The sequence below is a fragment of the Bicyclus anynana genome, chromosome 23 (assembly GCF_947172395.1).
Source record: "Bicyclus anynana chromosome 23, ilBicAnyn1.1, whole genome shotgun sequence".
Taxonomy (NCBI): domain Eukaryota; kingdom Metazoa; phylum Arthropoda; class Insecta; order Lepidoptera; family Nymphalidae; genus Bicyclus; species Bicyclus anynana.
In genome coordinates, this window is record NC_069105.1 from 1,371,803 (window position 1) to 1,385,865 (window position 14,063).

At 38.0% G+C, this 14,063-nt stretch overlaps 1 non-coding gene across 1 annotated transcript; it reads left to right on the plus strand.

The window, feature by feature from the left end:
* Window positions 1–13,337: 13,337 nt before the first annotated feature.
* Trnaq-cug (transfer RNA glutamine (anticodon CUG)) lies at window positions 13,338–13,409 on the plus strand. Its single transcript has one exon. It is a non-coding gene; the product is annotated as a tRNA-Gln (tRNA).
* Window positions 13,410–14,063: the final 654 nt, after the last annotated feature.

Sequence of the window (14,063 nt, forward strand, 5' to 3'; positions counted from 1 at the left end):
TAGTGGAGGGTCGACCAACACTGCGATTTCCGGTGCGGGGTCGCCATTCCAGCACCTTGGGACTCCAACGTCCATCGGCTCTTCGAACTATGTGGCCTGCCCATTGCCACTTCAGTTTCGCGACTCGCTGAGCTATGTCAGTGAGTTCGTCTACGGATCTCCTAATTTCTGATTCGATCACGCAGAGAAACTCCAAGCATAGCTCGCTCAATCGCCCGCTGAGATTTTGAGCCTTATAATAAGGCCTATAGTTAGCGACCAAGTTTCGGATCCGTATGTTATCACTGTTAACACTGTTCGAAGACTTTCGTAATGAGATACATTATGATGTTGAAATTGTTGAAATAAGAGATACTCAAATCAAATCAAATCAAAAAATCATTTATTTCAAGTAGGCTCAGTTTACAAGCACTTTTGACACGTCAGTTGACTATTTGTAAAGATTCTACCACCGGTTCGGAAGGCTTCTGCTGAGAAGATACCGGCAAGAAACTCAACAGTTGCTCTTATGAAATGAAAAAGTCATACAGTATTATAATTTACAATTGATAACAATTACAATTTCTTATAGTTTTACTTCCTGTGTGAAGGTGGAAGCTGATCCAACGGCCTCCAAGCAACTTTGTCATTAAGGAACTCATCGATGGTGTAGTAACCTCGACTAAGCAAATGTTAATTAAAACATTGCTTAAAGTTATGCATTGGCAGGTCCATCACAGTCTTGGGGATCTTGTTATAGAAGAGTACACCCAAACCTACAAAAGATTTTTTTACTCTTTGGAGACGATATGCAGAAATAACTAACTAATGCCCATGTCTAGTAAGACGTGGGTTTAGAACTCCTTTTCGTTTGTACAAATTAATTTGATTTTAATTTATATATTGCACGAACTGCTCTTTTCTGAAGTACAGATATGGAATGTATATCAGCAGCCTTGCCCCACAACAAAATACCGTAAGACATTACGCTGTGAAAGTACGCAAAATAAACAAGTCTAGCTGTGTCAACATCAGTAAACTGTGTTATTTTTCTCACTGCAAATGCAGCCGAGCTGAGTTTACCTAACAGTTTTTCTATATGAGATGACTTTACGAGTGAATGTGTTATAAAAGAAAATATAAAACAGTTCCATACAGTTTTGTGTCCCACTTTAATACCCCTTATGTATCTCATATAGCGCCTAAATATTAAAACAGAAGCTGCAAGAGATGCATCGCTCGCGAGATGTAAAACAGCCAGTCTTACCTACTTGTTAATATTTAAGACGAGACGGGGCAAGGCTGCCGAATTTTTACTTATTCACAGTATTTACGACTTGGAAGATGCAGTTGTGGCAGTGTGTCTTGAATATGTTCTTAAAATTGTTTCTTTTCTTGTAAATTCTTAGATATCCACCTTTTTGTGGTAAATATGAATTTGACGAGACACGTGATATTTTACTGAGACGTGATAGCCTAGTGGATATGACCTCTGCCTTCGATTTGGAGGGCGTAGGATCTAATCCGGTCGGGGGTATGCACCTCAAACTTTTCAGTTGTGTGCGTTTTAGGAAATTACATATCACGTGTATCAAATTGTGAAGGAATAACATCGTAAGGAAACGTGCACACCTGCATAATTTATTATTTTATTTTCTGACTGATTTTAAAAATTCTTGCACCAGTGGAATGTTATATTATCAGCGAGTAACATAGACTATATTTTATATCCGTATTCCTATGTGTGTGAAGTCTGCCAATCGACGACGACGAACTGAAAAGTTGGGGGTGCATGCCCCGGACCGGATTCGAACCTGCGCTCTCCGATTCGAAGGCAGAGGTCACACCCACTGGGCTATCACGAATTTTTAAATGTATCTAGCAAGATACTTTCAACTAAAAAATTAATTAACGCAAAACTTAACCCTTTGTTTGTTATTTATCGGATAAATTCATCACACCCTTTTTGCACCGAGAGTTAAAAACGTAAATAAGATGTTATTGATTTATTTTATTTATTTATTTATTTGCTGAGAACACATACATTCTAATGTATTCAGCCATTTCTGGCATACAACAGTTTATATTACAAATACTATTAACAATATATAAAAAAAAATGAATTCAATAGCAGATGATTAATCAAAAAATAAAAATTAGAACAAGTAAAACATTACAATCTGTGCAGGTACGAGTACTTATGTCAAATAATAATAATATAATAATAATCTTTACAATGTCATAGGATAAACATAATTAATAAATACAAACAAAAAAAAAATAAAAAAATCAGCAAAGGAAATGTAAATAGATACCGACAGAGAGAACTTTTTCAATTACACAGTTTCCTTAATTCCATGAGAGACAAACTGGAGCTCTGAACTAAAAGTGTCTCTTTAAAGTATTACCTGCCCTACATAAATCAGCATAATGCAACTTATTCTATGGAAATTTCTGAAATACTGCAGTGGCTTGTACTGCTTGCTGTATCTATTATTCTTTTCCTTTTTAGGATTCTGTAGTCAATGAGTCCTTTACAGTTTTACCATTTGCGTCTGTCCGTCTATGGTTTAGCTCAGAAACTATGAAGGGAAAGTGTAGAATCCTGTACATCCTGTGTCTTTAATGTGAAATTTCACGCAGACGAAGTCGTGGGCGTCCGATAGTCGTTAAATAAAATCTAGAGTCACTTACGACACTTCGTATACGAAGTGGAGTATAGTCCATGAGCTGGTGGACATTTTTGGGTGGGTACATGATTTAAGTTCTGTACCTCTCCTAAACAATCATAACGTTAGATACTTGTCTGGGGAGTAGTTGGTATTTTGTTTGTAAAAGTTTTCTTTTTAAAAAAAAATAATATTATCAGGGCGGGGGCCGAACCACCACCCCTCGGTGTTGAGTCCGACCGCTCTTACCGTTGAGCTATTGAGGCTTATTGGGTAGGACTCAACTTCTTAACTAACTCGTAACTCATCCAAAAAACTCGCTTCCATTTTAAGACTGCATCATGGCAACAACTTACGTGGCAGTCATCTAAAGGAGATGGTCCAAATGTATGGAGCCCAGGATCAGTCATTGTACCCTGGTGGAAATAAAAGAAATATTTTTTTTTCAACTATTTTTGACAAAACAAATTTACTTTCATCATCATCATAATTTTCAGCCGATGGACGTCCACTGCTGGACATAGGCCTCTTGCATAGACCTCCAAGCATAACGATCTCGAGCCGCCAGCATCCAGCGATTTCCAGGAAACCGCTGGATGCTGGACTTTACTTTAATTATTTCGAAATAATATTAATTTTCTCCCAAGAAATGCAACACTGAAATGGGTATTATTGGAGGATTGATGACGTTTTCAATGCAGTAGTCGATTTGACGTTTCTATCAATTGTCGTGTCGTAATTGCTTAATCTTGTTAAAACTCAAAACTTTAATTTTATTTATTTCTTCTTATTCATGACTTATTTAGATTTTATTAAAATTCTTGTATTTTTTAAATTTCAATGGTACGGGGTAGGAGAGTGGACCTGAAATGGACCATCTCCTTTGAACCAGCGGTTCAAATTGGCGTAAAGCCGAAGTATCATAAAATGTTTAAAATACCGAGTTGAAAGTTAGCCGTCCAGTAAGTGGATTTGGCAGAAGCAACTGTAATAAATTATCCTTTAGCGGCTCCGGGCAGCACTTAGTGCTTATTAAGAGAGCGAAGTCTGGCTCCCGTTAATTGTATAAATCATATCCACGAGCTGATATCCGGCAAAACTTGTACCTCGAGTTGATATCTCTTGCACTATATTGCCGGATATAATGTTATAAAGAAAGTTAGTGTGTGTGAGTGTTTTATTAAATCCTTAATAGTAGTACACTATGATATAAGTGCGGTAAGTTGAAAATTACAACTAGCCCGAGCCGTAGGCGAGTGCAAGCTAGCTAGCCTATGTGTTAATCCAGGTCATAATCTACCTCCGTTACAAATTTCAGCTATTCCGGTTAATTAGAGAGAGTAAGTGCGCAGCGTGAGAGAGTAACAAACATCCATACTATCATATCCATCAGTTTTCCGAAAATCTCGGGAAACTATGGAATTTTTCGGGACTAAGTGTAAATTCAAGGTATCATCTATCTTCGTTTCAAATTTCAGCCAAATCGGTTTGGTAGTTGCGGTAGTTGTGAAAGAGTAACAAACATCCAAACGTCCATACAAACTTTCGCGTTTATAATATTAAAAGGATTAAAAGAATTAACACTATACCTAATCAAATAAACGCTATCAAAAGAAAGAAATCTAATAATCATAATCCACAATAAATCATATTGCAGCTCAAAGTAATAACACCAAAACAGTGTTAAGTAAAGAGTAAATGTATTACAAGGCACCTCAATTTACTTAAAACATAATTTCGCTCCGCGGAAATCCAGACGCTGTGAAAAGTGAAATATCCCACGAACTCGCTCCGACCGGACCGAGAGAGATAAAAATCACCTGAGAAACGTAAATTACTTTACACGGCATCTTTCAGACGATGGGATTCAGTTCGTTATATTTTATTCAGCGCGGAGCAACTGTAATCCGTCCCGGTGAGATTTGATAGCACGTTTACATTATGTCGTTACGATACCATACACAGATATTGAGGAAGAAACATGTAGTGTTAAAACGCTCAAGTGATGTTATTTCAAGATTAATATTAATGAAAAGTAACGCTAACATATATCGTATCTATTTTTTAAAGAGATACTAAGCGAATTGGGTTTTTTAAAGCTCTCAATTTCTGTCCTGTGTGATGTTTAAGAATCAATGTTGCATTTAACTTGCATATTTCAAATTGGAGACAAAATTATGGTTGTGTTTGTTTTTACCGCGGACATAAATAGTAAAGTTAAGGACTAAAACTTCGCTGTATATATCTTTCTTTCTATTAACTATAAGAACCTGTAAATTGTGTATGAAGTGGAATGACAGACTACAGTATTAGAGGTATTTCCTTATAAAACTTATATTATGTACTAGCTGACGCCGCGCGGTTTCACCCGCATGGTTCTCGTTCCCGTAGGAATATGGGGATAATATATAGCCTATAGCCTTTCTCGATAAATGGGCTCTCAAAATCACTAACGAATTTTTCAAATCGGACCAGTAGTTCCTGAGATTAGCGCGTTCAATCAAACAAACAAACTCTTAAGCTTTATATACTGGTATAGATTTGTTTGAAACTTAAAATCAAGATGTTGGCTACCATGGGCCGCTGGGCCTAATACTTGTAGGTGTCAACAAAAAATCACTTAATGTATACTTTGCAGTCACACAGTTTGTACGAACAGTGCACACATAACTAATCTGTGGTTCAGATCATTTATTTATTTTACAAATTTTGTTAAACTCTCTTAACCAATATTTTAATTCGGCTGACATTATACACTAATAACGCGCTGACATTATAGAGTCCGGCGATGACAGTTTTAAATTTTGTCGTCTAGGCATCGTATAAACGCGCGTTTAAGAATATTAATACAGCTTAATCTTTATTAATGCCGTCCCGAGATCTATAAGCTGGCAAAGGCGGGCACTTCATAATGTAAGCTTTGAGCAAGGTAACGTGTGCACTGCATGCTTGCCCTGATTTCGGAGATAAGGCACAGTGAAATGGTAAAGAGCTCCTTTGACATACATGCACTTCTACGCTTTAGTGAGGACTACGAGTTAATTAAATAAAAGACACAAATTACACACATAATACACAAACAGGCAGCATTATCATTTACCATAAACAAGCAATTGGCTCACGACATACAGGCATATGAGGCTAAATATCTACTTATCAGGTTGACGGTCATAAAATAGCGCTTTGTAGGTGTTCTTTGCTTGCCTTGCAAACTATTGCTTTATTTATGACTACCAGCCGCCCCGCGGTTTTATCCGTCTAGTTTCCGTATCCGTGGGAATACGGGGATACAACATTGCCTATGACACTCGCAAATAATGTGGCTTTCTATTGGTAAAAGAATTGTCAAAATTGCTTTAGTAGATCCCGAGATAAATTAGATAGATTAAAAGAATAGCGAAATAGCGGTATAATTAGCGGTTTTTGGAAAGTGGTTTAAGGTATTTTTCTATTCAAATTAAAGTTGCAGTTCCTTGTTAGGTACTTCCTTTCGAACAGAGTAATCGGCAGCTTTGTGCCAAATACAGACTAATGAGGAAGCTTTGTTTTGGATTTACTTAAATTGGCAAGCTTGACTTTCGATCGGATTTAGTGTATCGAAAATCTTATTTAGTAGAGTCTCATTTATTTTATGCTTAGTTTGCTTTACGTACTGTAACAGCCGTGATAGCCCAGTGGATATGACCTTTGCCTTCGATTCGCAGGGAGTAGGTTCGAATCCGGTACATTAACCTCTAAATTTTCATTTATATACATTTTAAGAAATTGAACATCACGTGTCTCAGACGGTGAAGGAAAACCATCGCGAGGAAACGTGTGTGAAGTCCTCCAATCTGCTCTCATTCTCAGAGGAGACTCGTGCTCAACAGTCGTGCTCATGCTCATGCTACTTCACACACGTGGATAATTAAAAATAAAATCAGGTTTCCTCACGACGTATTTCCTTCACTGTTTGAGACACGTGATATTTAATTTCTTAAAATGCAAATAACTGAAAAGTTAGAGGTGCATGCCCCGGACCAGATTCGAACCTACGCTCTCCGAATCGAAGGTATAGGTAATATCCGCCGGGCTATTATGGATCCAATACCTTTCTCCAATATGCCAAAGTTATAAAAAAGGAAGGCAGGTCCTTGTCCCTATCTACGTCGATTTAGGGTTCTGTGTATGGTATACCTATCCTAAATCCTAACCGTTCGACCGCGCAAAAAGCAGTGGAAATAATTCGACGGCGGAGTGTTAAATGATCAACACAGAACAGAACACAGCGCACAAAACACAAAACTAATTAAGCGCGAAACGGTTCGCTTTGTCGAACCCGCCGCAAATTGATTGCTACGACTATTGCAATTGAATCGCTTCCTATTAATTCAAACAGTTAACGCAGTGTACCGTTACACCGTGAAGAGCATTACGCAGCGCAGGTCAGCAACGAACGTTCGTGCGTAATGCGTAATCAATCGTAAAGTGTGCGAAATATGTTGCAATTGAATCGTTTCTTATAAATTCAAACAGCTAACGCAGTGTACCGTCACACAACGAAGAGCATTACGCAGCGTAGATCACGAACGAACGTTCGTGCGTAATGCGTAATCAATAAGTAAAGTGTGCGAAATATGTTGCAATTGAATCGCTTCCTATTAAATCAATCAGTTAACGCAGTGTACCGTCACACCGCGAAGAGCATTACGCAGCGCAGGTCAGGAACGAACGTCCGTGCGTAATTCGTAATCAATGCGTAAAGTGTGCGAAATATGTTGCAATTGAATCGCTTCCTATTAATTCAAACAGTTAACGCAGTGTACCATCACACCGCGAAGAGCATAACGCAGCACAGGTCAGGAACGAACGTTCGTGCGTACTGCGTAATCAATGCGTAAAGAGTGCGAAATATGTTGCAATTGAATCGCTTCCTATTAATACAAACAGTTGACGCAGTGTACCATCACACCACGGGGAACATTACGCAGCGCAGGTCAGGAATGAACGTTCGTGCGTAATGCGTAATCAATGCGTAACGTGTGCGAAATATGTTGTCATTGAATTGCACACTACCGACAAAGTAACCCTGATTTGTGTCTCGATTATGCCTAATGTCTATGTATACTATGTATAACGTGCGTAATTTTGCGTATCTTTACATTAAATGTGACATTTTTGAATATTTGAACTATAAACATAAACGCACAAATAACAAAGATATTAGTAATTTTGTTTGACTGCCCATACAAATCTAGCGATCATTGCGGACCTACGACGTCATTAATTCGTACCATGTATGGGGCATCGTTTTTCAGGGATCCGCGGCAGTGCCGCCAATCTGACCCTTAAAATCCCTGTAACTCCGAAAGTAATGATCGCAGATACCCTGTTATTTTTACAAAATTGCTTTACTATTAGCATACTCTTAATTTATAAACAATTTAAAAAACTGTCATCATGGAATATATAGGTCAATTTTAAAAATAAATTGATCAATTTTATAAAAAGGTATGATAAACATTCTTTAAAAAACTCAAGCAGACTTAACAAAAGTTTTTAAATATCAACTTCACCTCCATGACCTCGACTACACAAGTAAGTTCAGCTAGCCACAGAAAACATATGACCTAGCTTATAATTATGTTATTTTTTGATACGTTTTGTTTCCCATGCCACTTATTCTACCGACAATAATAGGTAGTGGTAATTATACTGCATTTGTTAATACGGTGCTGCATTTCTTTAATATTTCGTTGTTGTTTGCTGAAGATCGCGATCAAACGCGAACCTCTCATCATCATAAATTTTATGACCACTGCAGAGACGTAACCTATTAAAACGGACCCACCCGTTCAGACAATGGCATTGTAGCATTATGCTAGCGGTTAGGATAACGCGGCCTTTGTTTGCGGGTGATCATTTAAAGCGATTTTGGACAAAGTCCAAAGCCTGCAGTGCTTTTAAAAGAATTTGCAATAATTCCCCCCCATTTCGCTAGCCGAATCGCAATGTAGTTTTGCAATTTTTCGCTAAGTGATATTTATTGTGGAATGTGCAGTATATTCCTACTAGTACGTGTGTGTAAAAATTGTGAATTTCATTACGATGTATGGCACTGCAGCAAACGAATATTTAGTTTATGCGTGCGTTGGTAGTATTTATTAGGTGCTTATATTCACATTTGTTTATTTAACAACTAAAACCAGTTTGTAGTTTAAAATTTTTGATTATAACAATCATGGTATTAAATTTATAAAAAATAAATTTTCAAGGGTTCATTGACTGCTAGAAAATATAATCTTTATGTCCATAGTTCGTTGGATCTACTCGATACCCAACACCCAGCATCATCTCGTAACTCGTCTTTTAGTTGTCAACATGCCATCATCATCATCATCATATCAGCCGATGGACGTCCACTGCAGGACATAGGCCTTTTGTAGGGACTTCCAAACATCACGATACTGAGCCACCTGCATCCAACGAATCCCTGCGACTAGCTTGATGCCGTCAGTCCACCTGGTGGGGGGTCGACCAACACAGCGCTTTCTAGTGAGGGCTCGCCATTCCAGCACTTTGGGACCCCAACGTCCATCGGCTCTTTGAACTATGTGGCCTGCCCATTGCCACTTCAGCTTTGCGACTCGCTGAGCTACATTAGTGACTTGGTTCTTCTGCGGATCTTCGCATTTCTGATTCGAAATTCGAAAAACTGAAGTCGTCGTTCGCTAGTTAATGAATACAATAAATTAGGCTTTGACTTAGACATCTAGTTGTAGCTAGATGGATGTTAAGTATAACGGACGTTAAGTATGCTGTTACGTTTCGGTGTGACAGGGGGTCGCTAATTCTAGCAACTACCCCCGTTCGCTGAAGCACGAAGTTGGAAACTAAACTAAACACAAGTACAACTAAGTGTTAACTGAATTATATCACAGTGTATAGCGGGAACTGGTTTGTTTTTGTTTATCTATTCAATTAATACCCGACCTAAAGCGGTGACATGTCAATACGTCCACTCTAGCGTCTAAGTTTGTTCTCAATTACTGAATTAATATAAAAAGTTCTATGGCCTGAATTGTTTCTAATGATAGCCTGTCTCTAGAAAAACTCACTTTTAGATGAAAAAAACCATAGCTTCATTGGCTGAAATAACTATACAAAATTAATTCATCATTATCAACCCATATTCGGGGTTAGGCTAATAGTCCACCACGCTGGCCCAATGCGGATTGGCAGACTTCACACACGCAGAGAATTAAGAAAATTCTCTGGTATGCAGGCTTCCTCATGATGTTTTCCTTCACCGTTTGAGACACGTGATATTTAATTTCTTAAAATGCACACAACTGAAAAGTTGGAGGTGCATGCCCCGGACGAGATTCGAACTCACATCCTCCGGAATCATATTCACTGGGCTATCACGGCTTCACAAAATTAATTAGCAAGTATAAAATCGACACTTAAGTATTTTTTTAGCACATGGTACGGTACGACTAAACTGCAAACGTAGGGATTTTTGTATTTTGTATAAAAATAAATATAACTTAAAAGCCCTAAAATTTCAGCTAACATATATTGCGTTATTTTTGTACGCCTTGATGTCAGCTATCACCCAGTAAAGTATGTCTTAATATTTACCGGGACACCCTCTATGTATATAAACACACCTCCTCCTAACAAGTTAGCCCGCTTCCATCTTAGACAGCATCATCACTTACCATCAGGTGAGATTGTAGTCAAGGGCTAACTTGTAAAGAATAAAAAAAAAAAAAAACACTCGGACACTGGAATGCTAATCACACAATTTATTCTTTTCCAGTTTTGGGAATCAATCGGCTGTGGATGCTGAAAGCAGGGTCACTATCGATATAAAGAACCGACTACATGCTTATAATACAAGCAAGAGCTCAGGGTTATGAAATATGAAAGTTGAAAAAAAAATCAACAAAAAGTATATATATTTGAATTTCGAATCTGTTCACTGTAAATTACGCCCGCTTCGTCGTAATTGTGAAAAAATCTCGTAGACATGCTCAGAGCGTTCGTGTACATGACGCTACATCTGCACCGCAACTGCACCGCACCCACACCGCACCAGCACCGCACCAGCACCGCACTGCACCGCTGTAATTTTTTGTTTTGTTTCTATTTTGTAAAGTGATCTAGTATTCAAATATGAAGATTTAAATGAATAACAATAAACTAAAATATTAACGATCCTATTATTTACCACTAGTAGACGCCACGCGGTTTAACCTGCGTTCCCGTTCCCGCAGGAATACGGGAATAAAATATAGCCTATAGTCTTCCTCGATATATGGACTAACTAACAATGAAAGAATTTTTCAAATCGGACCAGCAGTTCCTGAGATTAGCGCGTTTAACCAAACGAACACACAAACAAATTTTACAGCTTTATAATTTTAGTATGGATTCATGATGGATTTGTTTGTTAGGGCCAAAGATAGGTAGGTACAAAAGGGGACGCGCGGCCCCGACGATACCAATTACATAAAATGTCAAATTTATGATACCAGTTAAGGGTTAATTGAATAATTCAGCTCACATATTACAGCATTTAACCTTTTTAGAAAACAAGTAAATTGTTTTTTGTTTTTTTTTCTAAGAGCTAGTACATATTAGGCGTTTCGAAGCGCGCGCTTTGATAACGCGCATTTATAGAATAAATAGGTTGTTCGAAGAGTTTGATCAGAAGCGCACGTTTTGCATGTGTACACCACGCATGTAAGCGTGCGCTTCTGATCAAGCTTGCAGCAGACGCGCGCCGTCAGAATTCCAGGGTGGACGCATTATTCACCAAAATGGAGAACGAGCACATCGATTTATTGATGAAATCCAAAAGCGTCCAGCTATAGCTTTAACAGCCGATGAACGTCCACTGCTGGACATAGGCCTCTTGCATGGACTTCCAAACAACAAGGTTTCAAACCATCTGTCAATAGCCGCTACGGCTCGAAAAAAAAATAAAAAATATAATTTGGAAGAGCTTGTTGAAATTTCCAAACTGAACCAGTAGAATGGATACCTTGACTGCGCTCGTAAAACGCCGTGCTGAGCACATTGTATGTACACTATCAACGCCGAGCGCCTAATCTTATGTGTACTTGCTCTAAATGTTTGACATTGTAGAACACTATACTAATGTGACAAAACTGACGTATGAACAGAGTTCCGTGTCCGGCTGTGCTGTGTAAACGGTGCCCAGAATTTACACGTCTAAATTTGCGGGAACTGGTGCGGGTGCAGTGCGGTGCCAGTGCGATTTTTGCCTGTAAACAGGAAATTGCGGTGTGGTGACGGTGCGGGTGCAGCATCATGTAGACGGAGCCTTAACCTCCGCGTTCCTCTGTCGGTAATAAGCTTAGCGCGCACTCATCTCAGATCGAAGCCGAGCTAATCGGCTTACAGCGGCGGCCGAGTGCCGGATGCTGCGATGCATCGCGCCACGTAAATTCCCATTAATATTATGAACCTTCAGGTATATGTGTAATTATATTGTTGTACTTATTCAGAATCAGAATCAGAATCATTTATTTGCAAGAAACATTAAATTTAGTTAAACAAAGATGTTCTTATGTATGTGTCGCCATCGATCGTATATCGTTAGATGGGCTCCGAAGCGTCACGGAATTGTCATTGGTTTCGCAAATACTTACAAATGAAAAGTAACAACTTTCTCATTATATTCGTGTTGCGGCTTGTGTTTTTAGACTTCCAAAATATCGATGTGTGTCACCTTGTGTCCTTAACTATAAAGTACACAAGACCACGCCTCGCGGTTGCACCTGCGTAGTTCCCGTTCCGTGAGAATAATAATAGCCTTTTTATTTTCATTCCTGTAAGTATACGGGGATAAAATATAGCCTATGCCACTCACAAATAATGGTAAAAGAATTTTCCAATTCATCATGCATTCGGCTCACTATTGAGCACGAGTCTCTTCTCAGAATGAGAGGGTTTAGACTAATAGTCAACTACGTTGGCCCGATGCGGATTGGCAGACTTCACCTACCTACCTACGTACAGAATTAAAAAAATATCAGATATGCAGGTTTCCTCACGGTGTTGTTCCACGTTTAAGTCACGTGATAGTTATTTTTGTTTAATGCATTTATGTAATTAAAAAGTTAGAGGTGCATGCCCCGGACCGGATTCGAACCTAAGCCCTAGAGGCGTCGGCGTTTAATAGAAAGAAAGAACATTTATTTAAAAAAAATATGATAGGTATTAAACAAAATCAAACTAAGCATCAGAACACTTATATAGAAATAGTTTATTTGAAACATATTGTGTAAAAAATCTACTCTACCTGAGAATATCGGAGATGAAAAATAATGAACACAAATACATATTATAAAACTTACAAGCTATCTACATAATATCTATAAAAATAAAAAATTCTAAATTAAAATTCAAACATAATAATTAATTCTAAAATTAAAATCTAATAAATTCGAACACCAATTACAATTTGTCAATATATTTGAATCGTCTATCTTTGTTTACATAATACAAAGTTCATTTGAAACTATGTTTTATTTCTATATGCATAGGTGTTAAATTACAGTGTCATTCATTTCAAATTCTGGCAGCAAAGAACGGGATAGCGTTCAAAATGGTTAAGAACATGCGTAGTAGACCCCATTTTCGAGTACGTAGCAAAATTCCGACATGCCCCTCAGCGGTCCCATGGTGTAATGGTTAGCACTTTGGACTCTGAATCCAACGATCCGAGTTCAAATCTCGGTGGGACCTGCCTTTTTATATTTTGTTTTTTTAATTTTATGTAAACATATTCCTTGTAAGTAATATAATTATTTTATTTCTATTTAATATTATATTAGTTTTGGTTTTATTATTTTTATTGGTAGCTATATTTAAAACATTGTACCTAACGTAATTAGTAGTATCAGTTTATGTAGCTCCATCAACTGTATTTAGCAAATTAATTTAAATTGTAAAATAATTTTAACACATTTTATATGATATTATAGTATTTTAAACTTAGAAAATATTAATGAAGAGATTTAACACTTCGCTTGCCTATGTTTCATTAATTATACTGAAGTTGGCGATGCTATTTAATTTAAGCAGGCGTTTTTATTTATCTAGCCAGACGTACTTTGCGAGCCGTGATAGCCCAGTGGATATGACCTCTGCCTCCAAATCCGGAGGGTGTGGTTCAAATCCGGTCCGGGGCATGCACCTCCAACTTTTCAGTTGTGTGCATTTTGAGAAATTAAATATCACGTGTTTCAAACGGTGAAGGAAAAACATCGTGAGGAAACCTGCTTATCCGAGTATTGTCTTAATTCTCTGCATGTGTGAAGTGTGCCAAACCGCATTGGGCCAGCGTGGTGGACCATTGGCCTAATCCTTCTCATTCTGAGAGGAGACTCGAGCTCAGCT